Source organism: Apis dorsata, unplaced genomic scaffold (assembly GCF_000469605.1).
Source record: "Apis dorsata unplaced genomic scaffold, Apis dorsata 1.3 scaffold_53, whole genome shotgun sequence".
Lineage (NCBI taxonomy): Eukaryota > Metazoa > Arthropoda > Insecta > Hymenoptera > Apidae > Apis > Apis dorsata.
The window spans coordinates 292,109-306,613 of record NW_006263354.1 but is presented as its reverse complement, the minus strand read 5'-3'; the positions used below and the strand labels follow the sequence as shown (position 1 = coordinate 306,613).

The following is a 14,505-nucleotide window of genomic DNA, read 5'->3' as shown; positions in this document are numbered from 1 at the left end:
CCCTTTTCTCCTTTTTTCTTTTTTCTTTTTTCTTTTTTTTTTTTGTCTAGCTTTCCATTACACGATGGAAGCAAGACGATCGAACGAACATCCGTGAACGTAATCGCAACACCGTGCGATCGGGCGGCAATGTGTTGAACACGGGCTATCTGAATACCAAGAGGCTGGGCATCATCGAGCGGATGGTAGACGGGTTGGAAAGCGTTTGTTCGCGTACAATAGAATCTCCGGCTCGGGTGCCACAACGGCCTCGTAAATCATCCGCTCGTGTCAGTGCGCAACATATTCGTAAGGAGATTAGAATCGATACACCGGGGATTCCGTCCAGTGGACCGATCGTGCGGCTAAACTTTCCAATTTTTTTTTCCATTTCGAGCCACGGCGCGCGGTGAGTTTCTCTAATTGGCCAACGCCGCCCGGATTTATCTCGGTTAAATTCGATAAAATACACGAAAGCGAAGAGTTGATTGATCAATCGTCGCGATATCTGCTTCTTTTCCAATCGATCGATTGATCTTCAAATTTCGTGCGCGTTCGAACAATGTGAAATTTGGAAAATCTAGTTGATACATCTTTTTAAAAGTTGAATTATTATATATATATATAAGATTTTTATCCATTGATTGATCGTTGATTGATCATTGAAGAAAGAAAAATACATAAAAACGTATCACTCGTTTCTTTTTAATAATATATATGTGTGTGTGTATGATAGATTACATTCATAAATTGAGCACGAATCTGATTGAAACGCGTTACCAATTTATTTGGCCAAGCTTTCTAAATCGAACGATAGCGCGGCAATCAAAGGCGGATCGATTCCAATCGAGATAGCAAAATTAATGCCCGGATCCCACGCAACAAGTGCCAAAACAGTAGTGAAGTCTGGCGCAAAACGAAGCGTTCAAACTTGAAAACGGGTCAAGTCTCGAACTTGGCCAATGCCGATTCTCCCCTTCTTTAAACAAATATCACTTGGGAGAAGTTTCTCGGTCGGGCCAATTTCAGGAATATTACTTCGCCGGTGGCCGAATCGCTGCTGGCTTCGAGGGATAAATAGTCGGATCCAACTAAGAGTCGCTCTCTTAAAATTCTCTGACAATTATAAGTTGGGAATAGAGTTAATATCAATTCCTCTGGATTTGTTCGAGCACTGGTAATTACTTCTTCATCGATCTCCAACGAATATTCCAGAATATTTCGCGGAGAGGGAGGAAGGGAATTCTAATGAATTAGGAAACGATAAATCGAGAAGGATTTCGAGTGGAAGTCGAATTTTGCTAGTCGAAGCTAATTAACAACGAACCGTGGAACGATGGTCGAAGGAAGGTGTTCGAAAGAAGGTCTCGAACGTTAAACGTTAAAGTAGGTTCAAGCGAACTCAATTTCCACTTACGTTCGGGACCTCCCGGATAAACGGGTAATCGGGCAAGATTCGTTTGAATCGAAAGCTGGTGGTGGTGGTTAAATGAGACGACCGACCACGGTACAGAGAACTTTTAACGCCGTACTCTAGAAGAGCTAAAAGTTACCAAGGAAAATGGTGATCGGGGTGAGAAATTAATGGTACCTCGCAAAGGACCATACAATTCATGTGAGAAAATTTTTCCTCGATAATATATCCTCCTCTTCCCTCCTTTGTGAAAAATTCAACTACACGTCTTACAGAAAAACACTTTGTCCACCATTTCTCCCATTTCTCTATTTTTAACAACCATCCTCCTCATATCTTCATACCCGTCCTCTCAAACGCGCGATTAAAAACTCTCTATCTTCGAATCTCGCGAAACAAGAATTTTTTACCGAAAAGGAATTCGCGTATTTTCTTCTTCTTCTTTTTTTTTCTGGAAAGAATCTATTCCCAACGAAGGAATATCCTTTGCCGATTAACGTCCTCTGTTCGATGCCACGACGAAAAATTTCACGCGTGCGAAATCGAGTTCGACTCGAAGAATCTCCTGGATGGATAGATTTTGAGAAAGGAGAAGGGATGAGAACGATTGATGAGAGGGGAAGAGGGAAAAGGAGAAAGACGCACGCCTGCTTAAAAGTCCATTCATGGTATTGGAATCCAGCTTGGAAAGCCAATCGACTTTTGTCTTCGCCATCGACTCACTGTCTCTCCTCGCCACCCCTCATCCTCCACCCTCTTCTATCTTTGCCCCTTCGACAATTTGTTTTATCATCGTGAATTCAACCGGATCTCTATCTCTATGTTCCACGAATAATCGTTTACTTATTATACGGAGTAGCCTTGTGGAGGATTTCGTGAATTTCGGAATTTCGATGGAGGAGATATCTTTTAACCGATATCGATATCGCCCTCTCCCCTTTCCCTTCCTATCTCGAAAACATTTGGAAAACGAGCATGAAAATAATTGAGAGGAAGACGATCCACGGAGATGAAATGGAACGAGGGTGTATTCGGGTGAAGTGGGACGCGGGTGAACAATAACGAACGATACACAAGCGTGGCCGAGATAGGGATAATGCTATAGAAGGAAAACTGCATCCTTTTTACCATGCGCATTCGGCGATTCTTTCGAGTGAAAAAAGCCCCAAGTAGCAGAATGCATCCGCATTTAGGGCACGTTCAACAAAACCCTTCTCTTTTGAAACGAAGCGAAAATTTTTTCACGCTTTAAAGAATAAAACCATTTTCCTTCCCCTCCTCTTTTTTCTCTCTCTCTTTGAAAAGGTGAAAAAGACACGTATAATTTGAATCGAAGAAATTCCTCTTCCCTTTTTTTTATTATTATTATTATCGATCGTCAAAAAGGTGGTAGAAGGGTAAAAAGAAGGCTATCGTCGTATCTCCCGTTCAACCCTTGATTTGCCCTTTCACTCGCGCATCTCCCCTAACCCTCTGTATGAAACGCATTGAACCTAGAATCTAGAATAAATTATCAACCATACCGGTGAATAAATAATTTCTCTGATAAAGCTTCAGAGACTCGCATAATCGTCGGGGGTACAAAGTGCGAGGGAAAGATTCAATAAATAGAGAGTGTCGCGGTAAACACTGTTTAAGCTTTATTTTATCGCGAACTTCGTTTGCCCTTTCGGATTTTTTCCCTCGCGCGCAATCAACCGATACGCGCCCCCCTGAAACGCGTTTCTTCGTGCTCGAACTTCGATCAATAATCTTCCGCTTCCGGCCGGAGGCTGGCTGCCGATAAAAGGTCTCCTCGTCCATCACACGCGATCGCGAGATACCTTTGAAAATTCGATCGGTTTTCTTGGATCGTTTCGGGTAACGGAGTTTTCGTGAAAATAAAATTTCGATAAACGACTCGATTCGATGATCAAGCATTTCGAAGGCGTGGACAGTTTTCTGAAATTCGGCAACGGGATCGAATTTTCCTGGAGAAAATATTCCCTCGAACACGATCCCTTACAAGTTACTCGAAAAAACGTTAACTAGAATCCAAGCAATTTTCCCAATTTTTTTCGAGATTCCGAAAAGAAATTTCTCCGTTCCTCGAGAAATGATCGAAATTATTCATCTTATTCCAGCTTCGTTTCGATAATACTAAAAACATTTCACGATAGGGCGTGAATCGATTTTCGTTTGAAAAAAAAAAAATTCAGTCCAAGCAATTTCATCTTCTAGGCTCTCGCTCGTTGCATCGAGACAAACGATTTCGTACGGACGAGCGATTGAACCGATGGAGAACGGTTCAAATCGTATCGTTGAAACGTCGTGAGAAAGAAAGGGGCGAGGTGACGAAGCGGAAGGATGCCAAGCAATTGGACGCGGGAGCTTTCAATAACCGGGTGTTCTGAGACGAGAAGTTGCATCGGGAACGGAAACGTCGGGAAAGGGGGTAGATAAAGGGTTGGCCGGTTGAAAAATAACGCAAGCGGAGAGAGGCAATGGCCGCAATCTCTCGTCCTAGTGTTTCTCAGAGGAATAAATCGAGATTCCACGACTATTTATAAGAATTGGCGTGCTCGCCTCTCTCTTGCTTGCTTGCTCCGCGTGAAAATGATAAGGGAAGGAGAGGGGAAGGAAATGGCACGGAGGAACGATAAGTCACGCGTCTACTTTTTCACCGACACCGTTCGATTTCTATATCTAACGCGTCAGCATTAATAATACAACGACGGATGAAATGCATCTGTATGGAATAAAAGAATAGGTTTTTAACATCATATCTTATGCACAAATCACTTTTCGTTTTATAATTATTTCACAAATAAGTAAATTTACACTTTTTCAAAATCATCTAGCGAATGTTTGCAAAATCAAATTTTTATTATTAAAGGAATAGAGTTTGTAGACGGATTTATCATCCTTCATCCTCTAAACTTGGATATTGAAATTTTATATAAATGCGTAAACATTTGAACTTTGATCTCTTCTCAAACGACGCTTTTCACGTATCCGTATTTAAAGAGTTAATATTAGAAAATATTGTCAGTTATTCGTCTTGATAAGAAAAAAAAAAAAAGAAAAGAATTTCAACATTTCGATTGGCATTAACATCTATGTACGTTAAGTCTAAACGAACGCATTTTGAATTGTCGTCGTGTTTACGAGGGTTTTAAAACGGGCTGCTTAAGACCTTCATCCCGACGAGATTGCAGTAAAATCTCGGCAAAGGTAGTTAAACCGGCGAGAGATCCTTTTAACGCTGAGTAGTCGTAAGAAATCCTTGCATCAGTCATCTCGAGCACGAAGATCCTAATAGAGAAATATCATTCAACTTTCCACCGCGAATAAAATCGGTTTAGATAGTAATTTTATAAAAGCCACGCTCTCTCTTGAATAACGTTAATGTTAACCGACCGATCGAATTAAGAACTTTTACGAAACCGATTACGGATCAGAATTATTATTCATAAGACGATGTATTTACTTTGGATAAATATCTTAGCGAGGGTGGAAAGTTTGCCCGAGAGATTTGGAGGTGAAACGGGGAGGAAAGTTTCTCAATAAAGGGATGCACCGGCGAATATTCGAAAGGAATAATAACAGGTGTTGGCTTTCAAAGTTGCCTTTTGCCAACAATAAGTAAAAAAAAAAAAAAAAAATAAGAAATATGATAACTGGTTACTACGAGAGTCCAATCGTCTTTCACGTCGTGTCGTGGGTAAAAAGGAGGAAGGAAGAGAAGATAGTGTCGTCGACCGTGAAAATCCTGCACCGACTGCAGAGGACGTCGTGCCCCCGAAGTATTTGTCGAAAGCTTTCCAAGAATGGAAAATTTATCCCCGAGAAACGATGAGACGTGTTCGAAAGATGCGGCTCAAGTTGAAAGTTCTCGACACTTGGGGACGAGATGTCGCGGAAAGGTAGAGGACTGTCTCTCCACGAATTCGCCATGAAACCTCTCCATACAACGAGCTGTGTCACATTAACGGGAATTGAGGAGACTTCGAGGACACGGGCGATGGCGAAACTTTGATCGTTGAAGAGGTGGCAAAAGTATTTGGAATCAACCTTTACTTTTTCATCTCGAATCTTGAGAAAGATAGAAAAGATTTAATCACTACGAATTTTAATCCAATTTTTATCTCTGTTTCCACTATGCTTGTATGTGTTATTAATATAATTTTCATATTTACTTGATCTTTCTAAAGTTTTCTCAGAAAGAAAAAAAGAAAAGGAAGATTTATCTCTTTCTCTATACGCAATCCCACCCGATTTTTGCTCGAACGGTGCAAATCGATCGATCAAAAATCGACGCGCAGAGTGGAACAAGGGAGGCTAACGAACGGAGGATAACGAATCGAGAGAAATAAAATCGGAAGGAAGGGTTGGGGGAAGGGTGGTTTATGTGCACGTACGGAAAGGAGGATGGCGAGACCGGTGAAAGAATACCGAGCAAACGTTCCACGTGCGAGGGAAGCTTTCAAAGAATCCCCAACCCTTATCCGTGAATTCGGATGGAAGCCACTGCTAGGGATGCAATTGAAATTGAAGATCCTTGCAGTGTTGGTCTAAGGCTCGATACAGGCGGGCTCGTGAAACTTTTACGATTCGAATCGAGGCCAACTCCTCGAGGCTGATCGTCCCTTCGTTTGATCCCTGGCTATCTTTAAATCTTTCTTCTTAGCCTCGCGTTCGTTTGACCAACGACGAGATCACATCTTCCCCTCGATGTACAATCGACCGAGGAATTTTTAGAAGGTGAAGATTGAAGTTTAAGAAAAGTTTCAAAAAGATAATTGTCAAAATAGTATATCTCCTATGTTTTCCATTATCTTTTTTTTCGAGAAAAATGGAAAATCGAAAGATATTTTTTTCCATGATGGAAGAGTCTCTTTGAGAGGATAATGGTACATCGAAAATGGAAGAGTAATTTTTTACCCACGTTTCTGAATATTTTAACAGGACAAAGTGATCTTACAAGTTGCACCGGTGAGGCAAAATCTCGTGAATCATTTTTTTTTCTTTTTTGCACCGTGAGAATACATTTCACTGGTAAATATTTCAGCGTTAACACCGGCACGAGCGTTCATTAGCTCGTGCGAGAGACATCACCGTCAAAAATTCTACGCTGAATTTTTTTCACCGTTTACGAGTTGTACGAATCTTGACGAAAGGGACGAATTTTCGCAACGAATTTCTGAAATCTCTCGTCATAAATCCGTTGAAATTTTCCCCATAGATTCGAGAAACGAAATCGAAATTTAAATTGTTCGATCGAACTCGCGGTGTACTTTGTAAATTTCTACTCGATTTATTGGATTTACTATTTCCCTCGTGTTCCACACTTGTTTGTCAACGTCAAATAGGAACGTGCCATGTTATGCACAGTTGGATATCGTTCGTTAAACCGATCACTCTATCAGTTTACGAATTTCATATTCAACGGATTCATGAATCATTGATCGAAACATTATTGCAATACGATTCCTCTTGAATTCCAATATTGCGGATGATTAATGAAGAAACAGTTTGAAACGAAGAAATTCCTTCGTAATAATCCACAAGACGAAGCGGAATGTAATAATTTTGTTAACATATATAACAATAATATAACTATATTTATTATAGAATCTATAAACTGTTAGAGAAGACGACGGAAGCAAAAATAATAATTGGATCGTTCTTTCTGTTCTTTTCGTTCCCCGTTTCCACGTAATTCTATTGCAATGTTCGAGCACATAGGTTCCATACTATATTCAGAAATAAAAATCTTGTGTATTATTTTTCGCTCGGATCTTTCTTCAATTCAATAGCCAACAAATTTCCCGAAAGTGAAAAATGATTTTCTCTCTCGTAAATACGATAAACCGTCCAAAATTGCCGATAGAATTTCCATTTTATCGCTCCATTCTTGAAAGATTTTTCTTTTTTTTTTTTTCTTTTTTTTTTATTATTATTATCAGCTTTTATTACACCGATTGAAAGCTGGCCGCGAATTCTCGCGATGTATAAAACGTAGCCCCCAGCGCGTAGCAGTCACGTATCGATAATTTACTTGGAACGCGCGTCCCTATCGATAATGACGTCACAACGCTATCATTACGGAAGAAACGATCGATTTCGCGTTGCAATTTAAAGACAACTATCTCCACGCTCCATCGAATCCCCTTGAAATTCTCTTTCTCTCTCCCTCTCTCTAAATAATCCCGATCGAAGCGTTGGAAAATCGGGACAATGGGATGGCGAATCGCGAAATATCGCGTTCGTCCCCTCCTCCACCTCTTGGAATAATAAAGAGAAAGAAAAAGAGAAAGAAAAAAGAATACGATGCAAAGAAAACCAGTTAACTCCAACTGCTTTTATGCGCAGAAACATTCTTCAAGGGGAAGGTTGGGCACAATGTGTATGCAGTGGCACGCCCACCTAAAGAAGCTGAAATCTTTCTTGCAAACAAATGAAACAGCTTCGCATCGGAGGAAGATGGAAATGTTTTTTTTTTTCTTTCGCGTCAAATTTAATCCCGTCGTTTATTAATTTTTAGAAATCTCTCTTTTTCGCGAGAAAGAGAGAGAGAGAGAGAGAAGAAAAAGATATCACAAGTTGGACGAACGCGAGCATCTTTGCGTCTTTGCTCTCTCAGAAGGTAGAAACTAGATAGGAGGAGGAATACGTGTGTATTCAACCAACTTCAACGTCGGATAAAGTTAATCCAAGTTTCCATCTCGGAGGATGAAGTGGAAAAGGCCGGCAATCCGGCGATCGATGTATTAATACACGTCGAAATGGTGGAAGACCGGCAATGGATGGAGGGATGATCCGATGCAAGCGGCCGAGCATTGCGAAATGGAAAAGGGAACGGAAGCGGGGCAAGGAAAATGTTGGGAACGCGGAGACGAGTTGCTCGCAAATAAGCTACGAGTTAGGTGATACCTTCTCGCACGAGCTCACCCTTCTCTACTCGTTCTGGTAGCGCGAACGCACTACTACTACTGGTGCACTGCTAAAAGCAGTCGCAATATCGCGCGCCTTTGAAATAAGTGCATTTACCTTGAGAAACGTTTCTCAGCAATTTCCCTTTGATCCATCTTCCTTATTTTTCCTCTTTAATTCTCGGTTCTTATTTCTCTTTATTCTTTAAAACAAATAGCTTATTCACGGAGATGAGGCAAACGTTCCAGGGGCTTGAGACGTTGGCGAAATAGATTTTGCGGACGTTGAAAAGAGAAACGTATTTTTCTGTTCTGTTTCTCTCTCTCTTTCTCAACGTAGCATTTTTTCCCAAGGGAACGTTTTACTTATGCCCATTCGACGCTTTTCGAACAGATGATGGATGGCACAATTTGCCTATATCTGCAGCGAGTATGTTAATTGCAGATACAAGTTACGAGCTAGTTAACTGCTGATTCATCCCCAATGATATATTCGATTAAATTTTTCCCTCGATCAGACAGTATCTATCCTCGACGAGGATATCACAGCGTTTGACGAGCGTTGTGTGCCCCCTTTTCCCCCGTTCTTTGCCCCGGCCAATTGATCACGTTTGATTTTACATCGTCCGTTCGTTCGTTCGTTCGTTCGTTCAAAAATCTCGTTTCACTCGTACGCGCGCCACGTATTTTCCAGCGATAAATTAACGATAAATTTCCGCGAAAACGAAGGAAATAATTCTACAGAGTTATGCAAAGTTACAGATGATTAAATTAATAGATTCGAACAGTCTCCGAACTGATAAATCTCTCGATGGCAAAATCCCATTGCAAATCTCCCTCCCCTCCTTCCTCCCCCCTATTTCATATCCCCGAGGATAAAATTAATCTTTGTCATCCCGGAACGATTCGTAACGTTATTACACGATATAACATACAACGCCAATTTAGATCCATCCGTCCTCCAAACGAACGAAATCCGAACGCATTCCGAATTAATTCCACGAAATTTTCTCTATCAATTCGCCCGCGATGAGACGCGTAATTGGGTAAAAGAACTTTGATTTCCACCCTGTGATTTCCTCCCTTCCCATTCATTGCCTTTAATCGTGTCCTTTATCGGTTTATTAAGGGAACAATGAGAAAGAATATGTGATTAATTTAAAACGAGCGTTTTAAATCGCTATCGGATAACGATATTGGCCAGGGAGTTTACGAGATGAACGAGGGAACGAGATGAATAAATTGATTCGAGAGGAATAAACAGGGGGCTGTAAAATAAATACGAGTGGGATACAAAGAGGAGGATGGAAAGGTCCAAGAAAATATATATACCGGGAGAAAGGAATAAAATTTTCTTACTCTCGGGAATAAAAGAGAAAGAAGAAGAAGAGGAAGAAAAAGAAGAAGAAGAAGAAAAAGAAGAAGAAGAAGAAGAAAGGGTGCCGGAAAGGGGGATAAGATATTTAAGAGAAAAGGAAAGGAGAGGAAGAGAAATGAATTTGTTCTTTTCGAAGAGAGAGGAGAGGAGAGGAGAGAATTCGAAACGATGAACCGAATAAACGGCGCGATGAAACGGAATGCTTCCGAATCGCGAAATCCCGGTCGGAGAACTGGCTGTTCGATACGAAAGAGCGAACAATATAAACTTGGGAACTTAGGTGGGGAAATATTATGGATACATAATATTGTGCTCGTTTGTATAATCGCGCGAAATCGAATGGAAAATTTCTATCGTTCTTATTCCATCGATATTATTCCATTAACATAGTATTATTTTTTATTTAAAACCGGTACGGTATCGGTCGTTGTCGCGTAATTTAAATGCACGAATCAATTTTTTCGTTATTCGAAAGCTAGAGGAGGGGGTGGGAGAAGAAGGAAAAAAAAAAAAATTTATGAATTTTTAAAAGTCTCTCTTCATACAATTTTTCTGTCTAACGATCCGTGAACCGGATTGGGGCACAATAACGTCGAAAGAAAACAATCAAAAATTCGTCGTGGCGAATAAAATTGCACAGTGGTACATACAAAAGTGTGCATACGTCTCGCTGCCGATTTGTCTCTATTGATTTTTTTTTTTTTTTTTTTTTACGCATCATGGTTATTGGAACGGTAAAGTAAGCTTGCAATCAACTCTCTATCGTAAAATCAACTATCAATATTGACGGAAGCGTTGTTTAAAAATCGGGCGGATGATCAACCCGTGAAAAATATATATGTCGATTCTTGACCGCACTGAATTTTCATTTTTCTTTTTTTTTTTTTTCTTTTTTTTAAAAATATCCATTTCCATTCAGGTTCGAAGAATCGAAAAGTTCGATTTTTCTCTCTTTGGAAGGAAGACAAACCTCGCTTCGTTTCCTTGGGACTAAACGGCGCGATACGTAAACTCGAATAAAGATTTTGATCGATACACGGAAGCGAGGTAAACACGAAAAAAGATATCGTTCGATAAATTTCGGATAAGACTGGAATATATATACAGCCGTAACCTTTCACAACTCTTCATCTCTGTCATCCTTTTCACGGATATTGCACGCGGATATTCTAAACTTATTTGCGAAACTGAAAAATGGTGGCTAAAATCCCTACGGCGATCGCAACAGAAAAAAAAAAAAAAAGAAAGAAAAAGAAAAGAAAAAAAATAGGAGAAAAACGATAAATATACATAAGTATGTTTGTATAAAACGTATAAAACTATAAAACGACATACTTTCACGCGATACGATATACAATAGAAATTGCATTAATATGTATCAGCAAAGTTATGAAATTGATGCTGGAATCACAGTTATGACATGCATAAATAAAAAGTTGGAAACAAGTAGTATGGCCGCATAAATGCGGCGACAAGCCAACAACATACGCCATCCATTTATAAATCATGGCCCGTTTCCATCCATTCAGAGTAATGATAAATAAATGTTGCGAAATGAAATTGTCACTCGAATATTAAGCATTTCGCAAACATAAACATATAACAGAGATGGATGGATTTGCAATTCGATACAACCGTTTCACAAGTGTTTTTAATAAATCACCCCTTCCCTCATTTCCATCTTGAGAATTTAATATGACATTCTCAAGATACATTTATCCCTATTCTCTCTCTCTCTATAAAATACGAGGGCCGAAACGAACCGCCTAAGTGGGGCAACAATAAAATGCTCGACGTTTGTCGGTATGCGGTGCAACGCATCAGGAATTCGCGGCCACTGAATTCCTTGTGTAACCAAACGCGACTCGCATTGTTGCACGGGGAAAAACGAACGAGCAACCGCCGGATGCTCGACATCCGGCCAAGCTTTCCAATTACATTACCGCAGAGGTCGCGCAACGAGCGGTCATCAAGCGAAAGGACGAGGAAAAAAAAAGAGAGAGAGAGAGAGAGAGAGGGAGGAAGGAGAGATCGAGGGGTGGACGGAAAATAGAAAAGAAAAGAGGAGGGGGAGGGAGAAAAGAGTGGCGTACACCTAGGAAACCATGGCGACTTCGTTTCCACGCCATGTGCTTTAAACGTGGCCGTATTCCCACGAGTACCGAATAGAAAATTGAACGAGCCTGGCGCCATCTTGGTTCTCGGTCGAGACGTCTCGAAATAAATCGGCGGGGGAGAAAAGAAGGGAAGGAGGAGGATCGGATTGCCTGTACCGGGACGAAAACGGTATAAATGGTGTTAAGAGTGTGTCGTACAATGTTGGATCGCGAATGTATCAAGAAGGGATGAAAAGGAAAAAGTGGCGAGCCAGGATCGAATAGATTAAGATGGAGGAAGACGTAGTAGTGGCTCGTTCTAATTAAGAGAATTCCAGAAGGTGGAAATTGTTTGACAACGTTTCCACCTTCCGAGAGAGAGGCCAATTACAAATACTTGGGGAACCTTTGACTAACTTGCCCGCGTTTGTAACAAGTAACATTGTCAAAGCTTTCCAAAAACGTTTAATGCCCGCGTTTGTACCGCGGATCTAACTCCCGAGTTGGATAGGGACGCGTTTCCCCAGAGGTTCTCCCGAAAGCTTCGAGCGAATCGAAGTTTGGAATAATTCCAAAAGCTTCGAGACTCAAGATTCGAGAAGAAGGAAGAAAAAAGATTTGGGAAATTTGGTAATTGGTAAAAAGGACGTCGAGGAATCGTCCTCTTTTCGAGAGAGTTAAGTCTCGAAATTCGAGAGAAGGTTTTCTTTTTCTTTTTTTCTTAAACGGAGCGGAGAAATTGAGAATCTCTGTAAATTATTCATCCCCGTCTGCGCGATAGAGGCAAGTATACACGTGGGAATGGCGAAATGTGTTTAGCGTGAAGGAGGAGCGTGAATTTCAGCGGCAACCGCCGATTAATTCTGTGGCAATTCAACATCAAAATGGCAGCAACGGCGAATGGATGGAATCGTATGCAAATCGTTTCGAACCGTTGAACGCAGCCTATAATTCTCGGGACGATAACGCGGGAAGAAGTTTCTTCCTAGCCTAATAAGAAGCTGCTCATTGCGCTGTCTAACCAGGCAACTGGATATCAGTCATGTGCATTACTGGAATGAGGAATTGCTCGAAGATTGAGATCGAGCACCTTCGCTCCTCGAGGATTACAGGCCGCGAAATTTCTTCGATGTGTCTTCCCTTTGATGGATAAACACGGACTACGTTACTTAGACTGCTGAAACTTAAATGAATTTCTAGTTACTTTAATATAGGAAAACTTTCAAACCAATTCTGAAAAGTGGAAGCAATAATAATCCCTTTGTTACTCCTTAATCTTGAATATTTTAAATTACTTAAATTATTTACTCCGAATCCTTACTACTTTTACCCGCGCAGCTACAAGTGTAGCTACCTAAGATAAAAAACCGTGTATTTTTAGCGATAATAATGAAACTGCAATGCAATGGAGTTTTTGAACTATACTCCGCGTCACTGAGATCGGTGAAATTGGCAATTCTTTAAGCCGTAGCTTTGGATTCTGACAAAATCCTCGAACAGGAGAGGCCAATCTCGGTCACGATGGGAAAGGAAACAAGAAGGAATCGGTGTGAATTCATTCGAATCGAAGATATTATTCCATCCTCGTGCAAATGCGATAGAAACAGCGAGGCCACGAGATTATAATCCTCGATACACGTCAGGAATTTTTACGAGCGTGGATTATTCTTCTTTCCGTTTCCATGATTTCGTCGCGACTTCGTTCGATACGATAATTCAATTTAATATTTTTTGAAACTCGAGGGACTAATTACGATTAATTACGTGGATTAATAAATCATCGAAAGATCAAAGTTCTCGAGTTCAGAGACGAGCTACATTTTAATTCTCGTTTCACAATCTCGTCAAATTATTTCGGATCCTCGATTTTTCGATATTTCTTTTTTTCTCAAAATTTTCTCGAACGTTCCAAAAACTTTCGAAATGATAACTTTAATCGCGCGAGGGCGAGATACAATGGGACGAGGGGAGAAAATGTTCCGAGGGCGGTAAGCAATTGTGTAAGTTGCTCACCAGTTGTAAACACCTTACCAACTTCGAAACGGTAATTAATTCTCAAAGAAAGGACGAGGGGTTTCTTCGATAACGGGGGAACCCCTTTTAATTACGCATCATCGTCCGAAAGCGTGACGAGTTTTCTAAAAAAGATTTTTCGTAAATACAATTAAACGCGAAACAATCCTTCCCTCCCACCCTTCTCTTCCGGAAAACGAAGGAACGAAATTGAAATTGGACCTAGTTCGCCGTTGAAAACAATAACCATAACTAACTAGCTAACTTGCACGATTATCATTATCACCGTTTCAAGTTCGTTTTAAGAAAAGTCCTTCCAAACTTTCCTCCTTTTCTTTTATTCTCATTACTTTTTCGCGCGTCGTTTCATTAACGATATATATACATCCACGATCGCTCGAGAATTCGATTAATCGTTCGGCTAATACCCCGGTTAAATCGCGAAATTTAATCCCCCGCGCAAACTGTTTCGAAATGGAGGCGCGATCATCGATAACTTGGAACGGATGCGTTTCATCTGGATTCAGAGGCAACTCTATAACCGGCCTGTTAACTTTAATGAACATAACGCTCATACATTGGAAAACGCGTCCCTTATCCCCGCGGATCGAGCCTCGAAATCTGCTCTGTTTGTGAAATGAATCCATTTAATTACTCGCGGCCCACCGGGGGATAACCGAATTTTCGGCTCGGAATTTCAGAAAAATTCAC

At 40.7% G+C, this 14,505-nt stretch overlaps 1 protein-coding gene across 3 annotated transcripts in view; it reads right to left on the bottom strand.

Moving 5' to 3' along the window:
- The window catches only part of LOC102674111 (5-hydroxytryptamine receptor-like), a 45,566-nt gene that overhangs the window by 6,542 nt on the left and 24,519 nt on the right, over positions 1–14,505 (bottom strand). The window lies entirely within an intron of this gene.